This window comes from Oenanthe melanoleuca, chromosome 14, assembly GCF_029582105.1.
Source record: "Oenanthe melanoleuca isolate GR-GAL-2019-014 chromosome 14, OMel1.0, whole genome shotgun sequence".
NCBI classification, from domain to species: domain Eukaryota; kingdom Metazoa; phylum Chordata; class Aves; order Passeriformes; family Muscicapidae; genus Oenanthe; species Oenanthe melanoleuca.
Genome location: NC_079348.1, coordinates 9,238,468 through 9,260,981, shown reverse-complemented (window position 1 = coordinate 9,260,981; position 22,514 = coordinate 9,238,468). Strand labels below are relative to the sequence as shown.

The 22,514-nt window shown below is 40.8% G+C and overlaps 1 protein-coding gene across 2 annotated transcripts in view; it reads right to left on the bottom strand.

Moving 5' to 3' along the window:
• Positions 1–22,514, bottom strand: part of SHISA9 (shisa family member 9) — a 172,408-nt gene that overhangs the window by 20,680 nt on the left and 129,214 nt on the right. The gene's annotated exons all lie outside the window — the stretch shown is intronic.

Here is a 22,514-nt window from a genome sequence, read left to right as displayed (position 1 = left end):
ATTAGTCTTAAGGTTTTTTTGTTGTTACTGAGGAAAGATTAGACAGACTATGCCCTGAGATTTAATGTAACAAAACAGTGTTTATTACAAAGTGGGAGTTTGAATACAGGAGACCTGTACTTTGAACAGTTAATGATATGATTAAAAGCTGACAAGTAATTATGGCAAAGACAATAATTTTTGTATAAAAAGATCTTTGAACTAAAAAATAGGTTTTCAAAACAATTGAACACCGACAATACTGAATTTGGTGCAGCATTAAGATACAAAGCAAACATAGACTTTGTTCCAAGTTAGACTGAATACAGGGCAGTAGAGTTCTCTGCAGTAAAAGAGCCAGACTCATTTAAATTGGCTCAGGCTGCTGCACATTCACAGTTACACTGCTTTTAAAACCAGGAGCAGCTTCATTATTTGCACAGCATTATGCTGTGTTCCATAGACAAGCATCACAGTGTAAAATGTGGTATTTTGCCTCATGACTATCATTAGGTGTTTTTTTCAAAGCACACACTTCATCCTTATGTTTTCTCCTCTCCCCTGACGCTGGGTATTGTAATATCATACCAAGATCATGTTTTCTGTAGCAGACATACATAAAAGCAGGAACTAATCACTGCTTATGTACTGCTTTATACCACCACTCACCCTATATGCCTTCTGAAATTGATTTGTTCCTTTATAGTAGAGAATACAGCCTGTATACTTTTCTTTCTAATATAAAATTTATTAGTTGTTTCTAGAGTTCAATTCCAGCCTCTGAAACATTTGATCATAATTGTATGCTGCACTTAGTTTGCAAACCTAAATTTCAACGGATTTCAACATGGTCAGGGTATCTTTTTTGCTGAGTCTTTCTCTGGGCTATGTATTTTGAGATATTTGGAGCTGATTGGCAATTATAGAACCTTCTCATGGCTTCTGCAATCACAGACAAGCATATTTTTCTCCTGCAATGAGACCACGGTGCTGTCTCAGTGACAATACAGTAACTCCCACAGCATCAAGCACAGTGTAGAGACCATGTAGACAGAAAGCTGGTCAGTTATGGGAAAGGCAGTTTATTGTGATGGATGGATTGGACCATCCTCCAAGTGCCCACAGGATCTGGCATGAGCCAAATATCCCTGCAGTTTGCCAGGATTTTAAGGGAATTGAGCCACCTGGCTTTCCACAGCTCATTAATAAGCAGGAGCTCTGAAGTCAGTTAACAGATTTACTGCTGGGAGAGAAAAGAAACCAAAGGTGGCTTTTAACTTCTCCCCATCTTTGGTGCCTGGTGCAGCCTCTGCTCTTCTCACTGGGGCTGCCCCTGCCCATGCAGAGCTCTGTCCATCCCATATACCTGTGCCTAAGTTGGGACAGGACCCTGAGGTAACGGGAGAAAAATGTAACCAGTGCTATCATCTAATAAAAGGATAAGTCTTCTTGCTGTTACTGCTTCTTAATAAAAAAGAACTGAAAATGAGAAACTTTTCTGTTTTAGAATTCCCAAAAACTATTGGAACACCTTTTGAATTTTTTCTTTGATAGTTTACCTTGAAAGGATAAGTTGGTTAAGTCAGCAATTTCACAGAAACCATTGTTATTTTAAGGAATGGTTATAATGTAGTAAGTAAAAATTCTCAGTATGTTTCTGTTCAGTTCTAGTACTGGCATGTCTGAGGCAACTGAGTGACTCTTAAAGCAGGAGTTTCTGCAATCCTATACAATTCCCATTCCACCTCTAAAGTACAGCTGAGGAAAGCCTCTTAATAGAATGCTTTGAACCAATGAACAGCTGACCACTCTTTCCAAACCATCCATACCTTCCAAATATCTCTCTTCTGTGGCTGCCTCTGTGAGTGCACTTAGAGCAGGAAAACCAGCACAGCTGTATTTCAGTAAAGGGCAGCACTGAAGGTACCAGCATGGGTGGGACCTTCACTGTACAGAAAGTGTCTACCTTTCAACCCTACACTCATTAATTTTTCTTCTGAGTAGAGCTAAATCAGTACTTGGGTGCTACTATTAGGAAGTTCCATTGTGGCAATAAACAATGTAAATAAGGTATAGCTAACTGGAACTGGTTTCTGTATGTTTCTTACTTAGAAGTATCAGTTTTATTCAGTCATCTCTCTAAATACAGTGGAGAAAGTTACCCCAGGAATGAAATGGGGAAGATGAATGAGATGAACTTGGGCTTTGTCTGGTGTTTAGTGACAGACTCTGTTGCTTCTCGGTTGCTGGGTTACTGATGGTGCTGGGGTTTGCTCCTCTCAGTGTTTATAAAGATGTAAAGAATTATGTTTTCAATTTCTTGATCTTCTTTGACTTCTCTCCTGTCTTGTTAAAAGCCCAGAACTCTTCTAAATTATGAATTTCAAGCGAATCAAAGACAGTCATTCTTACACTGCCATACTAACAAACACAGTGCCCCTCACTCACTGCCAGATGCTGGCACTCAGTCATCACATAGAAGACACAGCTCAAATTTCTCATTCAGTAGGTCATTTGCACAAAGTGTATTAAGCAAAAGGCCACCTCTGGCAAAGTGCATTAAGCCACATTGAAGTATGATTCCTATTCATAAAGAGGCTCCCATTGGAATGAACTCCTAGGGCCTATAAGAGAAATCTCAGCTTGATATACACATCTGTCTAAACCCAAATTGAACTAAATTTTAGTCTGTCTGGCCACTGTTGGTGAATGTTGCACATGTTCACAAGCTCACTAAAGTGTGTGATCTGATTCCTTACCTTTGGTTTTCTAGAAATAAGTGAGCAAACAGGACACTTGTTTCATTTTCTCCCCATATAGTTAACATGGCGGTGTGGGTAAGTAAATTCATTTGGGGGCAGCTACATTAACTGAAGCAGATGTGGTGCAAAGTAAATCCTGTAGCAGTGTGGGCAATGGGCAGTGTCAGTCCAAGCACTGCAGGAGCCCAGTAATTCATAACTAAAAAAGGGTTTGGCCTGTCATCACACTTAACACTCCTTCAGTCTCAGCAATACTGAATAGGGATTCTCCCAGGAAATTGCAGACATTTGTCTACAACTACTTCACAAGATGTTCATGTGAAATCTGAGATTTTTAAATTTTTTTCCCTGAAGTTGGAAAAACAGTGTTACATTTCAGGGATGAAATAATAATTTGAATCCTTCAAAATATTTTGTGATACAAAGGATTGGTTTCAACTGGAAGAAATTTTAACCAGAAAAATTCCTACAAGCTTTACCAGTGACCCCTTATACCAAGTGAAGTCCTTTATACTTACAAACCTAGTATTCTGTGATTGGTGTTTGCAAATAGCTGCTTCATTGAGTGGGGACACCAAAAGCTGTGGCTGTGCTCATGGTTTATTTCTGGCAATGTGACACTGGTATTGTCCACCCCAGTATTCCATACTACCAGCTGCACTGTGCCCCTGCCAAGTTATGTATTTATTTTTAAAAAGCAGAGAGTATGAACATCACAAAGTCTCAAAAAACTGTTTGAGCCACAGCTTCTAGCATGAATAATTAGACCTGATTAGCAATGGTGACATTGTAAAAAACCTGCAATATTCCCAACCTATCTTATTTTCTGCTGAAGCGAGGAAATGCAATGCCAGCCTGCTCTCTAACCTTCCGAGACTTTGAGGGGTTATTGTGGATGAAGTGTTTGTGGTTTGCTCTCTGTCTTCCTGCTACCAGGACAAAAGGAAGAGTTTGAAATATGCTGGAGCTCACCACACACAAGCTAGATGTCTGATGGGCAGAAAATGAGACAGAAAGAAAAGGAAAAATGAAAAAGTTCTCTTTATGCTGGAATGTTTTTGATTGTAATTCCCTTAAGGGCTCTAGGTATAGAAAAGCTGCTGGGAGATGTGGAAAAGAAAATAACTGGAAGGAAGCTGCGCCAAAACAGTGGTCACCAACAGTGAGCCTTTGGAAATGTCAGAGGCATTGGCTTCTGGTCACATTCCCAGTAGTTGACAAATATTGATCACTACCTTATCTCTTTGCTACCTTGACCTATATCTCAGCAATTGAAGTTACTACAATTAACTGTTTACTGCATTTTTCAAGTGAAAGTGCTTTTTGGCACCCCTCTCTAATTGTGAATTTTGGAGTTAGTTTAGTGTGAATCATGTGGCAATAGTGTTATTGGTCACTGTAATTATTCTGCACTCTGTCCAACTAAGATGGTGTTATATCTCATGTATGCACTTCATTCAGGAACCAAGCAATGGGCATGTCAGCAACTATTAAATACAAATAAGAATTCACTGTAAAACCAATCATAGTCCCAGGTACAAACAGGGTAAGACAAGGCAAAAGCCTCAAAGCTGAATGGTTTGATTTCTGCATTTTCTATAGCATGCATTGTGTGTTCACCTAGTTTGATTAATCTTGACAAGAAGCTGCCAGACCTATGGGAAACTCAGGGTTAGAGGAAGGGCTGTGAGGAGGCTGCAGCAATAATAAGCTTGTTCACTGCTTCAGAGCCAAGAGCCTGCCATGGGCATCCCTTGAGCTCAGCCACTTCCCTCCTCCTTTTCAGCAAGGGGAGAGTGAAACCTGCTCTGCAGAGTGGCCTGGGTATTCATTCCTTTCTGTACAATGAAGTCAATGATTCAGTGCTTGGGGACAGGGAAAATGAACAAACTCCATAGGCACAGAATGGAATCTATTAGGAAATGAGTGGTTACAGGCATCAGGAAAAGCACAAATGAGAAAGGCAATGCAGTAACAGAACAGGAGAGGGTGGGGGGAGGCCAGAAAAGCAGAATGAGATTTTGCCGTAAAAGCCACCTGCAGCCACACATACAAAAGAAATGAGAACAAGACAGACAAAAGAAGTCTGGGACGTCAAAGGTGAAAAAAGAGAAAATTCAGAGCAAAATATAATAATAGCTGAGCATTTTCAGATACTCAGGAGAAAAAGATGCTCTGAACTAACTAAAATTGAAAATAACAGCTATGAAAACAGGAGGGAGCTGGATGATTAAAGAATATCAGTATAAAATTGCTCCCCCTCCCATCCATAACTACACTGACACAAGAAGCATATTTGCCTTTTTGTTCTTGAATGTAATATACTGAATTATAAGACCAGCTCATCCAACATTGAAAATCCATACTTGTGTTCCTACAAGCTTCACCAAGAGAATGCAGGTGCTGTTTCTGAAAAATCCCACATATGATTTCAACTAGGATTTCAACAACTTGACTATGGCTGTAAAGTAATTCCTTTCAGATTCATCCTGGATGCTAAGACTTGTCCATTTAGGACTCACTGTTGGAGTGACACTCCTACTTTTGCCCTATGTATTTTCTCTTTCCTTTCTGTAGTTTATCCCACTGCAATTGAACTGACCCTCCCAGAGGCTTTGTGTTTGTGCATTTTTTTACACCTTTATAACTTTAGTATTTTGTGTCTTTGTAGGTATTGCAATACCATTGTCCTTATTTACATTCTTTACCCCTTCCTTCAGATTTGCATTAAATGCTGTATTTTAAAGGATATTCTTATTCACGCCCAGCCCATACAAGGGATTGTTCTGCAGAAGGTGATGCATCAAAACCAGAGTGCCATGCCCATGAGACAGTGCCCTGTTTATGCACTTACAGACACTCCTGACGTGTGTGGTCCCTGCAGCTGAACAGCCACTCTCTGCCCACACCGAATGTGTGACAGGAGGCTGCAGGAGCCTGTGCTGATATGCAAAACAGTCTCTGAGAGGTGTGTGCTTATCCCTTACTCTAGGGATTATTCCCAGAAACAGCAAAACAAATTAAAAATTTATGAACTTGAACCCTTTTGTTTGTATTTGCTGTTACAAATATCCCTTATTCTCCACACAGTTGAAAAACGGTATTTCAGCTCTTAACAAATTAATGGCATTCTGCTGCAACATTTTCCACAGTGTAGTACAAGTCCTAAACTGAAAAGTATTCCTCTCATCCAATCTTAATTTCTCTGCCTTGCAATTTAAGTGATTTTGTATTTTTGCAAGAACAGATTCTTGCAATCCAACTTCTTTATCATTCATTATTTTAAATGCTTTTTTACCACTTTTCAAATATTTGTCTCTTCCCTGAAATAATAATTTCACTACTTTCAATCTTTCCAATCTTTGATCATTGCTGCTGCCTTTTCTCAGGCCTTGCAATGCAACTTCTTGTGGCCTTGCAATGCAACTTCTGGGATGAGGTTGTACCCTCAGTAACCCACACAGCTGTGTTGTTCTGTATGTAATGCTGTTGTCAGTCATCCCTATATATCTTAGTCCCTTAAGATGTGCAGACTTACCACTGATGCTTTATATTTTATATTCACCTCCTGCACACTTAACCTCTTGCTGTGCTGTCTCCCATGGTAAAGGTTGTGTGATCCTTCACACGCAGATAACCTGTGCTTCCTGCCCCATGCAGGAGATGCAGGAACAGCTCCAGTTCCACTGTCAGGGTGGCTGCACTGAACTCCCTCTGGCCTCGTGGTGCTGGGGCTGTGCTGGCAGCACAGAGCTGTGTAGTGACAATGCTGCTGTTGCTCAAACAATGCCCTATGTCTGTTTCTAACTGTCAAAATTACCAAGTTTCCTCCCAGTGCTGTGGAATTTCTGCCAGATGAAGGCAATGCTGTCTACACACACTCAAAACCAGATGACCTCTTCATTCGGACTATTTTTATCTGAAGTGAAGATGAGAACGCCACTAATTTTACAATACAAATCCTCCACCCCCCACCTTTTTCATTTGCTATCTACATCCTTCAGGCACTACCTATGTGAAAGTCAGAGACTTTATTTCTTTTAATAATGATATCAGTGGTGGGTGAATGGGTGGTAGTGGAGTCGAAGCATAAAAGAAGGAAAATCAATAGCAGTGTGGCCAAAGAGGTGTGAGGCTCCACTGCTGTCTGTGTCCAGCCAAGGTTCCTTTTTCTTGCTAAATGTGCTTCTATCACTTTATGATTAAATCTATGGGAATTATACATATATATGAATCTTATGCCTGGGAGCTCTTCTGAACTCTTTGTGACAAGTTGCAAATGGGGAAAGAGACAACTGCATCTTTGTATATCAGTTAAAAACAAGACCTGTAGACAGAAGCTTCCCACTGTCTTCTAGATGAAGTCTGCGATGCTGTGGGGTGCTGAATTCTCTGTGGTCACAGGCATTTAGGAAATGGGGCCTTCATCATGTTTCAGGTTTGGATTCCTTGTTTCTGGCTCGGCTCCAAGAGTGTAGGAGCAGAGTTCTGTGAAATCAGTTGGCTGTTTTACTGCCATCCGAGGAGGGTGGGAGTGGAATATCACTGGCCTTGTGACTAAACTGGCTGGAAGCCTCTCTCTTCTGCTTTTCATTTCCCCTGGGCTCCGTGCTGTGCCATTCACATCCTTGTAATATTTTCTGGGCTCTTGCTTTGCAAAAGAGCTGCAGTCTGAGGTTGGTTTTCCATATAGACTTTTATTATGTGGCACGGGATCTCCTTTTATGAAGGTTATTTTTATGTCCTCTGGAGGTTTGCTTTTCCATCATAATTACTCACAGCCTGACAGAATTATAATCCTCTGATAGGATTTGTGACATTGTAATCTTCTCTACAGCTACCCATTGTGGCTTCACAAACAGAGGATTATAACCTCTAAGGAGGCAATAAGCAGATGAACTCTGGAGATACCAGGACCCTGCTTTTATATCAATTTCCAGTGCTTGAGTTGTGGGAGGGCAGGGCACAGGCAGTGCTGTGTTCTCACTCCTGCCCACATTTCTGGTTTTCTTCATCTTCTTTTGCCTCACGTAGCAGAGTTGAGAAATTAATTAAACCCACCAGTTATACACACTTTGAGTGCTGCAAATAACCTTAGCTACGCAAATTAAGAAAAGATAAATTCAGCAAATTTGACTTACACAACAGAATTTCTTTTCCCAGAAGGTGGAAGTTGTTTTACAAATCAAACACTCCTGTAAATTTCCCCAGAAGTAAAGACACTGCTAAGATGTACTAGCCAGCTCAGATTTGTTGTTTTGACACTTTGTCTTTCAATGAACTTACTTTCTTTGTGGCAATTAGTATACTTTGACACAATGGGAATGTGCCTGTCATTATAATGTTATTCTAAATATTTGTATGCCTTGTTTATTGTTTTAACTGTAATGGTTTGAATACATAAAAAATTTCCTTGCTTCAGGCATCCTGCTAATTTGTCTATTACCTATACATATACCATGTAGTAACAATTTAGAAGGAAAAGACCAGACAGTATAAAATTATAGAAGCCAACTTCATGCCTTTGTTATTTACTGATTTTTCTAAGCAGTAAGTTAGCAATCCATTGCCTGTAGTTTTTGGGTAACAAATTCCCTGCAGGAGTCTCACACCATTCAAAGGTAAAAGCAATTAGTAAAATTTAAGAAAGATGTAAAATAGGGAGGAAGTTGCTCACTGTTGTTTCCATTCAGCCAACAAAAGTGGAGGAAAATTTCTCTAGTGAATCATATGAAGTTAATGTGAGGCTTAAGAAATATTTTGCTTCAATATTTATCTCCTGAAGCACATCCCAGTGGTGTCTTCTGTCCTGACATACCTGGCCCAGCAATGGAGATGAGTGTGCTTTTTACTTTCTGGCATAATCTAATTTATTCTTTCAGAGTCTCTCTAAAGAGGAAATTCTGTCAGGACTACAGTGAAGCTATAACATCCATGTATGGATCTCTCCTTTCCCAACCCACATGTGCAGTCTTGTTAATGTCAGGTTGTTAGTTTGTAGTAAGCAACCAAAAGCTCATAGAAAAAAAGACAGAAAGTCAGGGAAGAATTAGAGATCTGTTTTCAGATAAATAGTCATAATTTGTTATCTTTTAAAACCGCAGAGAACAAAATTTATTGCTTATGAAGTAGGTTGCATGTTCTCCTGTTGCACAGACTCACAGGAAATACAAATGACTAGATTTTCAAAGGATGATGACTATTCCTTGTGCTGCAGCATTTTATGTATTTTGAAGTCTCGGCATCACAGAATATGTTTTAATTCTTGTCACATAGAATGATTAGAGGTTTCAGAAATCCAGCCTTTCTGAACACATCTTTCTTGAGGTTTGGCATTTCATGTCTTCTCATATGTCTCCTATCTTGCAGGATGTCTACTTAATTATGTCCCCTAATATGCAGTTTCTTCCCTGGCATCAGCAGAGGTTTGTTGATCCATTTTTTGCCTTCAATCCCCTAAAGCCCAGAAATCCTTTTATGTCAGACTGCTCTTCACAATGATTATTTTTAAACACACTTAATAGGAACACACCCTGTTTTTTACCACATGCTTCAGCTTTTTACAATCTTTTGAATTCCAATTCTGTCCTTCAAAATCTTTGAAACACCTTCCAGCTTGATGCTGTTCACGAATTTAATATGTACACTGCCCCATTGTCCTCCTCATTACTGAAAATATTGGAGGCAGAATAAATCACTACAGAACTCCTTTCACATTCTCCCATTAAAAATAGGAATCATTTGGGATTATTCTCTGGAAGCAGTTTTCAGACAATTTTGCACCAACCTTTTGGAAACAGCTTCTGAAAGCCTATTAAAAATCAGGATTTTTTTATATGTACAGAATTACCCCATCCAAAGGGCCTGTTACATTGACATGAAGGGGAATTGCTCAGGTTAAGCTCCATTTATTCCTGAGAAATCTGCATTAGTGTTTATTCATGACCACATCCATTTCCATTCCTGTCTCCCTTCCTTTCCCTTGTCCCTTAATTAATGAATTAAATGAATACTAAATTATTTTGTGTTCTTTTCTAAGGCTTGACAGCACACCTTGTTTTTGAGTGTTTTACAGAATTTCATCCATTGGGTAAATTCTCAAAGATAATGATACATGGTGGGCCCAAATCCTTTTTCCCAGTGTGCAGATGAATCCTTCTGGGCCATCAAACAGAAATAGGATATAATTTGTATTTGTATTAAATTGTCTTCCAAAAGGGCCAATTTAAATCTCTGAATCTTTAGATGTTAACTTATAACTAAAAATAAATAAAAATTTTAAAAATAGTATTTTGGAGGCCTATGTATGGTTGTATTTTAATCAACACCAAACCCTATCTAAGCAGGTATTTATATGAGCCACAGTAATTTGGATTGGCCCTTTATGTAGAATAATATCCTAACATTTAGCTGCTTAGTTATGATGTGTTCCACATTGTTATTGCAATAATTTCTAGAGTTGAATTACTTTCTATTTACATAATGTTGTTTTATTCAAATATATGCACAAGAGTTTCAGGGGAAAATAATTAGGCAAGACAGCATCAGACAAATAAAATAACTCCTTTTGAGAAAGAAAATGAAGTCTTTGCTGGGGGAATGGTGTATTCCTGACGTCTCTCTGAGGCTTAGCCCATCTCATTTGCTTTTGGCCGCTGGGGTGAATCTTCAAATCTCATACTGCAAGCAAAGCAGGGTGGGTATGTCCTGTGTGAGTAAATACAGAGCTGAGCAGTGTCCAGCTCCTGTTTGTAAAAGTAAATCCTGCTCCCTCCAGCCCAGCTGGTGCTGGGGGTGCCAGTGCTTAGCCCAGAGCTCCTGCTGGGAACTCAGCACACAGCAGCTCTCTGCTCTGTCACTCATTTATTCTCAAAAGTTTCCTGGTGAAGCAACTGATGACATTTCAGCAAGAGGTAAAATAACTCTGTTTCATGCTTAGGCGCTTGAGACAAGAAGTTCTAGAAAATGAAGAAACTGATTGTAAGATACGCTTTTCTTTTTCACCTAAAATTGTGGATTTCACAACCTGTCCTCAGGAACAGGGGACAAATACTTGAAATTACCACCCAGAAATTAACTAGGAGAGGGGACTTACTTAATTTTTTATTTGAGTTTATATTGCAATTTTTAAAGGAAATAATATAATAGTTCAAGCTACCATTTAATTTTAATATTACAAATAATCTTAAGGATCATTCAAAAGTGTAAGTGACTTCAGCCCTCATATTGTTTGATTTTTCTCTACTGATAATGTACATATCCTTTTGAAGGAAGTGCCAAGTAGATAGGAGACTGGAAGAAAAGGAGGACAGAAAATCTTTCCATAATTAGGACACAGGCAATCCTGTATCAACAGGAACTTTATATTCCTATTTAACATTTCAATAATGATCCCATTTTATTTTGAACCTCCAGACTTAAAAGACAACCGTAAGACCTGCTGCCTCTCCCCTCATGTTATTTTAGGAACCTCTTATGTGTAATTTCTGTGATCAATAACATCCCTGCACATACCCTGACGTGCAGCATAAAGATGGCCTAGTTCTATTTCTGCATTTTAATGGCCTTTTGCACAGTGACACCTCTACTCTTAAAGAACAATGGTGAATATATGTCTCAATAAATGACACAACCTTACTGCTTTGGAGAAGCAAATTTCAGAGATTTTTAAAAGACTTCCCTCATCTGAACGCACATTGAAACTGTCCACCCAATTGCAATCTTTTTCCCAAAATGCAAATATTTTCTTCTAAGCAGTCTTTACTGAAAACAGTTATCAAAAAAACTGCAGTAGGCCAAGCACTGGCCCCTGTTCCTGTGGGAATGAGGTTTAATGGACTACATGGTCATGGGCACGTTGCACAGGCAAGAACAGGATGGAGCTGACAGGAGGCTGGAAAAGCCTTCCCTGTGCAGAATGAGGATGGATTAGCCCTGTTAGGCTGTGAGCTGTGGGGTGCCACAGGTGTCCTTTGGGGGTGTGCAGAGCACTGCAGGGCTGCACAGACTGCAGCCAGCACAGCTCTGCTGGGTCACTGTCCCAGGGTGTCCCTGCCTTGGGCTCCCCTCTCTGTCATCCTGCCATGCCAGAGGAGCCCTGACACACACAGCTCCTCCTGCCAGGGAACTGTGCTGCTGTCAGGTTTCTCTCAGAGCCTTTTCTTTATGCTTTATTTCTGTTCTACACTGGTCTAAGTTAGACCTTTTCCTGTGTCTTCCTCTTCCCCAAGATGTGTGCTGGGAATGGCTGTGGCTGTGGGGCATCTTCAGCCCTGTCTTCTCTGGAGTTGGTGGCTGGCTGTGCTCCACTGCCCTCAGACACATCTGCATTCAGGTGTCTGTGCTGTCTCAGGGAGGCAGAAGCAGGATACACATCTCTAGGAAAGTAACTCCAGCCTAACATTTTGTCTTCCACTTTGGTGTGTGCCTACAGCAAAGAAAGTTGCTTTCATAAACTCCTTGTTGGATAGTTTCTTCTCTTTTTTTTCTGGAATCAAAAGTACTCATTCCTGAAGTCTCTCTGCTAGTAGGTTATTCCTTTTATGGCCTTTATTTTCTTAGTATTATCTTTATTCTTTTCTCTACTTCTTTACAAACTTGAGTATTGAATAATTGGTAAGATGAGGCAAAAGTATAAAACTGTTGATCTGATATTTTGAAAACTATATTATTTAGAGTCAAGTTTTGATCAGTTCTCAAGCTTTACTTTGCTCTTGGTGGAACTGACACATTTTGAGGATGGCAGAATTAGAGAAATGTAGAACATTTCTGAAGCTCTTGTCTGAAAGTGTTTTATGAACACCTACTTTAATGGAGTTAGGCCAATATTTATAAACTGAATTTCAGTAGTTCAGCACATCTTCAGCAGTGGTACCTCAGCGCTGCTCAATTAACAAATGTGCTGCTACCGAATTAAATTCACAGAACCTTTTCCCTCTTCAGCACAGTGCACTGCCTGTGTTTACTTGCATTTTTCATGACCAGTGTGCCCCACTTCACACAGAAACCCAGTACCCCAGTGAGCACATCTCATCCCATCCACCTCCTTGACCTTCCTGACAAGACCAACTTATCTGTTTCGCTTTCAGAACTGAGTTTTAAAACATCACTGAGATCAACAACCCTTTTCACAAAAGCCACTGAATAAAGATGAGTTGTTAAATTAACTCTTAGTCCCTTGCAAATGAACATGGGTTGCTTTTGCCCTGAAACCTTGAAGGTGGGGTGGTTGTTATCCTATGACATTTCCCTCAGCTGTCTTTTATTAAGCCACAGGAACTTATTTCCAGTCTGGAATAGACACTCTCACTGGTGTCTGTATTAATGCAGTATTATTGTTCCTAAATGAGACAATGTACTAAGGACTGACTTCACTGTCTTGGGGTTTTTTTTCTTTTATTTAGTTACAATCCAAATTGGAAGCTGATGTCTTACAGTCCTTTACCTCTCAGCAGGGTAAGCTGGATGGATTTACAGAATGTGAGGAACCTTTCAAAATTGCACCTTTTCCCTCCTGATGAATTGATACTCAAACAGAAATACTGGGTGTTGATTGTCAATAATTTGTTACAGTGCCATTACATCAAATTTAAGTTCCTCTAAGAACCATGATTAGCTGATAGAAAATGATGAATGGGGACTGCTAATGATGCTAATTAACAGTGCTTTTGAACCCAAGTGCTTCTTGGCAGGAGAACAACACCCAGGACAGATTTTGAGTGTCTGCCCAACAGTACCTGCCTGAAGTAAAATGTGTCTGAAGTCAGGCTGAATAGGGGACAGTTCATAGCCTTTTATAACACAATCTCTTCTGTCATGTCTGTCTCCTTATTAGCTGGACTGTTGTCACTCACTGGTCTTTCACAGTGCAGTTCTTCATCTCAAAAACTTAGTACAGGCCCAAAGGAAAAGTAAAATTGATGCTTCTATTCTCAGGCATTTCTAGTTATAACCCATTACTTTGCATACATTATTTTTCATGGATTGCAGAATGCCTCTTTAGCTTTCTCAGAATGTCTTCCAAGAACAAGGCTTTGTGGACTCCTGCCAGGCACACACACATATGATTTGTATGCTGTCCTTTTCTTTTATTGTTGGGAGCAAAACTGTCTTGGCAGCAGCTTTGCTACTCTTGTCTTGCTCTAGAACTCATAGAAGCCAAAGTCTCAACCTTCTCTGCCTTAGTGTCAAATCCAGGCAGGTGCTCAGGGCCCTGTTTTCTGGGAACTTGCACTTATGACAGATTAAATTATGAGTCCCTGAAAACTGAAATTTGGGGCACAACCTTATCAACAGGGGCTTAGCATGGGGTCAGGTTTTCATCCCTGCCTGAAGGGCTTTTGCTTCTGGGGAAGAACCTTCCTGCTCAGCTGACTGAAGCAATGAACTCTTTCAATGTTACAGAGATTATTAGGAATGCTTTTCCATGCAGTCTTCTTTTTATTTATTTATTCCTGATGTGCTAAGAATTTGCCAGGCAGAAAAAGGCACAGTCCTTGCCCTAAGGGAAGCCTGCTGGAAGTTCTAATATTTGCATGCCTGTGAACTTCCTCTGTGACCAAAGGCAATGTCCTTGTATTAATGTATTAATTCTGTCAGAACTATTGCTTCTCACAGCATGGTACTGTAAATAATTTCTGTTTACAATAATGGATCATTACTCAAACTTCCCACAGAAATTCAATATGCTGTAAGTGGCTTTCCCTTTGTATTTATTATGATTTACCTCCAATGTTAATCAATGCTACCTCAGAAAAATTCTCTTTGCATTATATATTTACAGCCAGAAATACTGTGGTTAATAGTTCATTTCCAGTATAATAAAAGATACATCATATAGCAATCATTTAGTTTTCTCTTCTGTATCTATGGATTTTTAGACCATGTTTTAATCTTTTACATGGAATGTCTATGCCCTATTAAACAAAAGCCGTGTTTCACTCAGGGTGGTTCTTGTGATGTGATCCCTTTGCTTGACTGGGAGAGTAACCTGCCTGTCTTTCTCCATCTTTCCTAGGAGGAAACAAGTAGATGTTTATTTAAACAGTAGTAGTGAACTCAGAGTCCATTCCCTCAGTTCCCAACTCCACCACAGTGACTTTGTGTGCTCATGGTGAAGTTACCAAAAGACTTGCAGTGTTAACAGTATACCAAGATTATCACATACTTCACCTACTTCTGCCAGCAGGGATTTTTTTGTAGTTTTGATTTGATTTTGTATTTTTGTTAGAGAATTGTTATAACAGAAAAAAAGAGGTTTTTTTCATTTAAACTGGTCTGTACAGACTTTCTGGGAGTTTTTGTTTGCTCATTGCACTGGCCTGGCAGAAAAGTTTCCTCTATGGCTGGAAAACTAAGTATAAGTATGAGGCAGCTAAGTAGGAATGGTTTTGTTTTCAACAGGAAAAAAAACTTTGAAATATGTATGGTGATATCCTACAGCCTTGTTTTACCAAATAGTTGGAAATAAAAATGAAGTTAGACAAAACATAATAATCAAGGCAATAGCAATAATGTCTCCAAGAGAGATGGATCTGCCATTCTATGCCAGCACATCCAGTGTGGGGTCTTGCCACATCCAGTACAATCCACACAAAATGTAATATGGGAGCCAGAAACTCAGATGCCTGTATTAGAACTTGTGATATTAATGCACAGAAAGCACATGGACACATAGACAAGATCTTTTTGATTAAATTCTGTATCTGGCAGAATCACTTATATCCACAAAGAACCACTAATGTTTTGTTATTTCCTCTAGTGCTTACAAGAATTCACATCAAAAAGCCCCAAATAAATGGAAAAAAAATTTGAAACAGAATTTGTCTTTAGTTAAACACCAGTTGTCCTTACAGTTCAGAGTGAGTAACTGAGTATAAAAGGTAGAGAGCATTACATACACAGACACAGGATCAGGAGTCAGAACAGCTTCTCTTCTGATCCCTCTTCTGACTTACGTTTGGGTTAACAAATGCTCAGCTGTCCTAATTTCTTTCAGAAAATTATAGGAGAAAAAGGATTTACTAATATGCTGTACATATTTCACTGTTTGCTCTGAGTATTAATGATGAAATATTTTCACATTCTATGCAGAACATGGAAATTGGAAGTGTCCAGCTTCACCCCATGTTTTTATTAGGTTTTGTTTACATGTTTGCAACTCAGGTGTGTTTCCAAGCCGTAGCAAAATTCTGTGGTTTGCCTGCTCTCACCATAAGCTAGAGAAAGCTGTACCACTCTGAGACTTGTCCCACAGATGAATACTGCCAGAATTCCTCCTTGTGTGTCAACAGCTGTTGCATTGATTGAAATAGATTGTCAGATCTTTCTCTCTTCAGATTGGAGACAGACCCAGAAGGCAGATAAATATGTGCTTAACTGCCAATTATGAATCTGTTTGGCCTTGGAAGGACTAAAAAATGTAATATGACTTTTCTGTCTCTCTGAAATCCAGTAAGAAAAGAAGAAAGATTTTTCTATTATGTTTTCTTTTTTTTTTTCCTTATGAGTGGATGAGCACCCTTTGCTTAGCTATTTCTTTTCACAAAATAATAGAGGCTCAAAGGGCATTTCTGTAATTTATTATACATGCATCAGTCCACTTGACTAGAGATTGGTGAAAGAACCTGACCTTTATCATGATAAAGGGAATATAAGTGAGGAACAATTTTGATGTCGTATGCAGTCTGTCTTGTAGGTGTACATAAGCATGTATTTGTTTTAGAATGATAACTATTGTCACTTCCTGGCAAGGTTTCCATATAGAATAATCCTTGCTCACACTTGATACTTGGACTTCCTACTGTGCATTTAAAACAAAGGCTTGAGAGATTTGCTTAGCTAAAGACAGTTCTGCTTAAACCTGCCCAGGGGAGAGCAACAAAGCTGCCAAAGGGCTGGGGAGAGCCCTGTGACAAGCAGATAAGGACTCGGAGCGGGTGTGCTTTGGAGGAGAGAGGAATGAGGGAGGGTCCCGAGGAGGAGACATGGAGAGAGATGCTGATCCCTTCTCCCTGGTATCCAGTGACAGGATGAGTGGGAATGATTCAGCGCTGCACCAGGGGAGGTTTAGGCAGGTCATTAGGAAGTATTTCTTTACCAACAGGGTGGTTGGACACTGGAACAAGCTCCTTAGGGGGGCAGGCAATGCCCCAGGGCTGTAACTCTTTGAGGGCATGTGGACATGCCTTTAACCTGCTTTAACTTGGTCAGGCAGTGCAGTGAGCACTGCACCTATAACTGGAACAGCCTATATTCTGTTCTATTATTTTGTGCCAAAAGTTGAGAAAGAGACAATGAATTAAACAGTTAAATTCTGTTTTTTCAGAAGTATTTTTCTTCTGTAAGTAAACCACGTGCTGTATGCTTCAGGGTATTAAAATAAGAGGCTTTTCTGGGGAGCAAAGATGCAAACAGGTGCTGTGGTTTGGAATGAGTGAGCTATTCTGCCAGCAGCAGGTTGCTGACTTTTGTTTCATTTTATACCAGTTTGCTTGGGGAGCCACATTGCTCAGCCTCTGATGTCATATTGTGTGTGAAACAATAACACAAACAGTGTAAAGGAGGGAGAAGAGCACTGCTTTGCATTTTAAATCTGAACCTGTAAAATCCCAGCTCAGCAGGAGCACATTTGAGTGAGAAGCATCTCTGCACTCAGGTATCTCAGCAGGACAGCTGTGTCTGGGGCAGCCCAGCTCTGGTGCTTCCAAAGCCAAACCAGCCTGTTCCCAGCTGGACCAGGTACTACACATAATCACCTGTGCCTTTAGACACATCACTCATGAGGACTCTTAGACCAGCTGAGGGCAAGAAGGCACAAGAGTAGGCTTTAACCTGTATTATTTTATTTTCCATATGGGACCCATCTGATAAAAGTGCTTGAGCACAACCTATTAAATATCTAAAGCCATCCCACACTACTCTGCAGGTACCTTAGTCTTTTTCTGGCTAAGGACCACATATCCTCAGTGTAGTCCCTGATGGTGGATCATTTTCATTGTGTGGGGGGTTTGGAGAAAACCCCAGGTTCCAGCAATATGGTTCACAGGAACTGCTGTTTTCAAGATTCAGCCCTTTGCAGTTCAACCTTCAACCACGCAAGCTGATTATGCAGGGAAATAGCCAAGATTTGCATGAGGCACTGGAAAACATGTTATAAAATTTTAATATATCCTCCTCCAAATAGCTTTCGTTCATACCTATTTTTAGGGAGAATTCAACTAAGCATTATCAGAGCCAATATGAGCAGCACAGAATGATATAGCTGCATGCAGCCATAAGAAACAGTACCTGTTAATAACCTAAATAATTCTATCACTCTTGTGATTGTTTCCAAGAACAGAATGGAGAGAGATGTGCTAAAGCTTGAAAGTTTGGGCAATTATTAAATGTCAGCAGCAGTTCCATGTGAGCCAGGACATCCTAACACTTGGAGCTGTGTAAGGCATAAGTGTGTTATACTGCAGCCAGTGATTGCATTGAGGCGTACATTTTTTGTTTTTTGAAAGCACCAAGGCTAGAATAAAATTTAAAATGTAAAATAGAATGTGTTAATAAAATGTAATAATTCAGAGAAAATATAAAGAACTATAATCTATGTTTTGTTAAATTATGAATTCACTTTCATTCCCCAAAACACTTGAAGTTAAAGGAGTCTGTGCAGAGACCTGAAGCCCTGTGGTAAAAGTTAAGGCCCATGCCTTAACTCTAATGAGTCTTGAATGAATAGTTCTGATTTCAAAACAAAGTACAACTAGAACAGCCTTTTGAAATAGTCGAATAACTACAAGTATCATAATCCTCATATAAGAAAAATTATTGAGTCTTAATTCTAGCTATGTAAAATTATATAAAATTCAGTTGTGAGTTCATGTTTTCCTGTGGTGGTATCAGTAAAAGGAAAAATAAGCAGAAATAAATAAATGTGGGCAATTAAATTATAATTGCTGCTGGCATTAATGACATTTATTATTCATGTGTTTTTTCCACACTTCTAAATAGCATAGAACTATGAGTATTTTTTTGTTCTTTAGGAAGAGTAAAATGAGGTCTACAAATTTAAATATTGTAAATTTGTGTAAATATAATGTTTTTCTCCTGTCCCAAGTCTTCAGAAACAGACTACTTCACAAGTCTCACAGAATGTTGTTTATCTCTTGGTTGTTCTTAGTGTGAAATCCCTTGGGCTCTGATCCCAAACACATGACAGCCTGTGGCATCAGGCCTGCATCCCAACAATGGGCTGCTCTCAGAAGAGTGGATTTGCAGAGGAGCTTGATGGAGACAGGTATCCAGCTTTCGTGGAATCTGTGATTTGGAGCCTCAGCTAAAGCTGGTCAGAGCTTTGGAGGGAGAGTGCTGATTTGCACAGATCAAAGCGTGGTTTTAACCAAAGGCTAATGAAGAATGGCCATGGCTGGGAGGCTCTGTCTGGCTCTGCTCCCTGCCCAGCGCTCAGAGCTGCTTTCAGCTCCCTCAGCCTCTGCCACTCATCTGAGGAGCTGCTGGGGAGACTGTAACTAGTAACTGCTCCAGCTCCTGGCTGCGGGCAGGGCACCCATGTGGCACTGGCATTTTGGCTTTCCAGTCTGCAGCTCCTCAGGACTTGGCTGTGCAGCTGCACAGCTGTGTCCATGAGATACAGGACAGCCAGTGCTGGACTGGCCTTTTGCAGGGACCGCTAAAACACTTCATTTTCATTCAGACCAAAAACAAACCAAATTCTGAAATTTCAAAACCCTTTAAAGCACAAAGCACAATCTGCTCCCCTTACTTCATTGCTCTAGGTTGTACCAATAATAGTGTTTTCCTGTGGTAGTTAACAAAAAAATAAAAGAAAGCATATTTGGTTGTTAATGAGCAATAATACATATCTGGGATTTCTCTGTCCTGAAACTACTGTCTCCAAAACAAATCAAAGTGCAGAACATATTCTGGAAAATGCATAAGCAGAAAAAAAAAATCCTATCAGCAAAGTTGCAAAATCTCTTGAAAATCTAGTTACACTAGAAAAGCATCCTTCAGCAACCGACGTTTTAATAGGAAATAAGTCAGTATTCTGCTGACCTTTACAAGTTTAGCCTTTATATAGGAATGAACTGTTTGAAAAATGTCTCTAATTCAGTTGTCACAAGCAGGCACTAGAATGTGCTTGATCTGTTTCATGAGCCGAGGCTTCATTTTGATTTTTCACAAGCACCAAGTTTGGTCTTATGCTGTCTCCCATAGTTCTCAGCTGCCTGATCCCATCTATCTATTTCCTCACAAACAAAAGGCTGCTTGAAAAAACTATGTATTGTGACTGAGATAATGAAGATGATAATGAAAAGTAATCTTAGCAATTCTTGTGCTTACACACCAAAAAGCAGACCCTGTCTCTTTTCCAGGAATCCCACAGTGCCAAGCTGGTGGGTGAAGGAGAAGGATCCAGAATGTTGCTCACATGCATATTCCATAGATCCAGGAGGGAGAGGGATGCCTTTGATCCATGTGCTAATAGGGAGCAGCAGAGCAGAGTGCTGCTGCACAGCCATGGTATGAGACATAGTGAGCAAACATTTATGACCCAGAGAGCTCAGTAGCAACAGCAACCCAGACTCCAACTGTAGCTGGTCATTATGTAATGCCACTTGCTCACCCATTTGGACTCCTTTCGAATCAAATTGAGCTCCTGCTTCATAACATCTAGCAGGACAAAATACATTAAGTTGTGACAGAGAAAGGAAACATGAGGAGTGACAGACTGTCTGATACCATAAGCCCTCAGACCAGCCAGGCCTCCTCCAAGCAGAGAATGACAAAGATAAATATGAAAGAAAGTAAATATTTCAAATCAAATTTTACTGAAAACGTGTGAAAGGGCATGTAAGGACCCTGTTGTTATTATAAACGAATAATGACAATAATCAGCAGAAAAAGTGTCATGGAGAGTATTCTAAACTAGTAACTGCCTTTCTGAACAGAACTGAATTTCTAGAACTAATTTTCTAGTTCTATTTATTACCAGTTCTTTTCTAAAGAATGTTTATATAGGTGAGAAAGTATAAAACCCCTGTTTCTATATTTCCTTAAAGGTAAAGGCATAATTGGACCATTAAACTTCATTACTTTTCTGGAGCTAATGTAGAGCTCTTCTTGTGGTGCCACCCTGCAGTGGTTGTTTACAGCTGGACTTACACATCCTGCAGGCAGCTGCTCTGAAATGCGCTGTTCTTAAGCCTGCTCCTCTGAAACCTGCTATTCTGAAATGTGCTGTTCCACTCAGAGGTGGGGCAAGCTGAGGCACAGGAGTGGTACTGACTCCCAAATGCTGCAATGTAGGCAGATCAGTAAAAGCTCCTCTCTCTCCTCATGCACCAAAGGCTGTGCACCAGGGGTGAGATTCTCTCTTCTGAATGGAGCAAACAGGTAGCATCTATGGCAATGGGCTTTATGTATACATTGTTTAAAAGTTCTCAGTATATTTTGCCTGGCATGCCCTAAACCAGAGCAGCTTTTCCTGCCAGGCTCCCAGGAACCTTGTTGAGACACGGGCTCACATGCACTTTGCAGTGTGGCTGTTTGGATGGACGGCTGCATGTGAGCTCAGTCCTCACGCCCAGGGCAGCCCGTGGGGTTTGTATTGTGTTTTGGCAGAACTCTGCACCCCAGAGCTCAGGGAGCAGAGGAGGGGATTCCAGGTTCCCCGAGCCCTGGGCTGCATGGCTCCAGAGCCACCTGGTCCCGTGTGCAGCCCTAGACCAGCAGTGGCAGCAGCCCCGTCCGGGCTGGGGAGCATTGAAGGGTGACTCATTCCTGGGGAAAGCGTTCCCTGCTGCAGAGGCTGGGTGGGAAGGGAGCCAGCTGGGCTCTTTCTTCAACTGGCATGCACCAGAACATGAGTGTGAGTGATTTCCATGAGGTCACAGGCACAGGAACAAGTATTCTGCCTGTTGCAGAGAGATGGAGCTACGTTCTGCCCAATTTCCTCCCTCCAGTTCTCTCTGGAAGGAATAATAGGAGTTGAAGGACAAAAAGCCCTGAAGCACCATGGCCACACTTGGCACTGGTGTGGAGGGACCCCAGCAGGGCTTCTGCATGCAGCAGAGGTGCCCAGCCCTCTGGGGCTGCTGGCCCCTTCTCCTGCCCCTTCTCCTGCCCCTTCTCCTGCCCCTTCTCCTGCCCATTCTCCTGCCCATTCTCCTGCCCCTTCTCCTGCCCATTCTCCTGCCCATTCTCCTGGCCCCTTCTCCTGTCCATTCTCCTGCCCATTCTCCTGCCCCTTCTCCTGCCCCTTCTCCTGCCCCTTCTCCTGTCCATTCTCCTGCCCATTCTCCTGCCCATTCTCCTGGCCCCTTCTCCTGCCCCTTCTCCTGTCCATTCTCCTGCCCCTTCTCCTGCCCCTTCTCCTGCCCATTCTCCTGGCCCCTTCTCCTGCCCCTTCTCCTGCCCATTCTCCTGCCCGTGGCCCTGCCTGCCTGCCCAGCTCCAGTGGCTGCTGCAGTGAGGAGGCAAATGCAGATTTTCCAGGCCTGCTGGGGCACTGGAATGCCTGTAACGAACAAAAGGCTCCTGAGTTTGTCAGAGATCATATTTTTTGCCCTTACAAATAGCTGATAGGAGGCAGGGAAGAATAGTATATATTTGTCCCAGGTGCTGTATATTTAAAGAAGCATTGTATAAAGGTTGCTGGAAAATACCTTTTTATTTTTTTATTTTTTAAAAATTTAGTTTCTTTCTCCACTTAGCTGCAGGTTTTTATACCCAGAATTGAAAATATTCAGTTCTTAACAAATG